The following is a 903-nucleotide window of genomic DNA, read 5'->3' on the forward strand; positions in this document are numbered from 1 at the left end:
AGAACTGCAAGTTTTATGGACTTCCATCTGAAGATCCTTACCAGTTTTTAACTGAGTTCTTGCAGATTTGTGAGACTGTTAAGACAAATGGAGTAGATCCTGAAGTCTACAGACTCATGCTTTTTCCTTTTGCTGTAAGAGACAGAGCTAGAACATGGTTGGACTTACAACCTAAAGATAGCCTGGACTCCTGGGATAAGCTGGTCACGGCCTTCTTGGATAAATTCTTTCCTCCTCAAAAGATGAGCAAGCTTAGAGTAGATGTTCAGACCTTCAAGCAAAAAGATGGTGAATCCCTCTATGAAGCTTGGGAAAGATACAAGCAGATGACCAAAAAGTGTCCTTCTGACATGTTTTTAGAATGGACCATATTAGATATATTCTATTAGGGTCTATCTGAGTTCTCCAAAATGTCATTGGACCATTCTGCAGGTGGATCCATTCACCTAAAGAAAATGCCTGCAGAAGCTCAAGAACTTATTGACATGGTTGTGAATAACCAATTCATGTACACTTCTGAGAGGAATTCCGTGAATAATGGGACGCCTCAGAGGAAGGGAGTTCTTGAAATTGATGCTCTGAATGCCATATTGGCTCAGAACAAATTGTTGACTCAGCAAGTCAACATGATCTCTCAAAGTCTGAATGGATGGAAAAATGCATCCAATAGTACTAAAGATGCAGCTTCTGAAGAAGCTTATGATCCTGAGAACCCTGCAATAGCAGAGGTAAATTACATGGGTGAATCTTATGGAAACACCTATAACTCATCATGGAAAAATCATCCAAATTTCTCATGGAAGGATCAACAAAAGCCTCAACAAGGCTTTAATAATGGTGGAAGAAATAGGCTCAGCAATAGCAAGCCTTATCCATCATCTTCTCAGCAACAGACAGAAAATT

The 903-nt window shown here is 39.8% G+C and overlaps 1 non-coding gene across 1 annotated transcript; it reads right to left on the reverse strand.

The window, feature by feature from the left end:
• Positions 1-248: 248 nt before the first annotated feature.
• LOC127739800 (small nucleolar RNA R71) lies at positions 249-352 on the reverse strand. Its single transcript, XR_008000542.1, has one exon. It is a non-coding gene; the product is annotated as a small nucleolar RNA R71 (small nucleolar RNA).
• Positions 353-903: the final 551 nt, after the last annotated feature.

This window comes from Arachis duranensis, chromosome 6 (assembly GCF_000817695.3).
Source record: "Arachis duranensis cultivar V14167 chromosome 6, aradu.V14167.gnm2.J7QH, whole genome shotgun sequence".
Lineage (NCBI taxonomy): Eukaryota > Viridiplantae > Streptophyta > Magnoliopsida > Fabales > Fabaceae > Arachis > Arachis duranensis.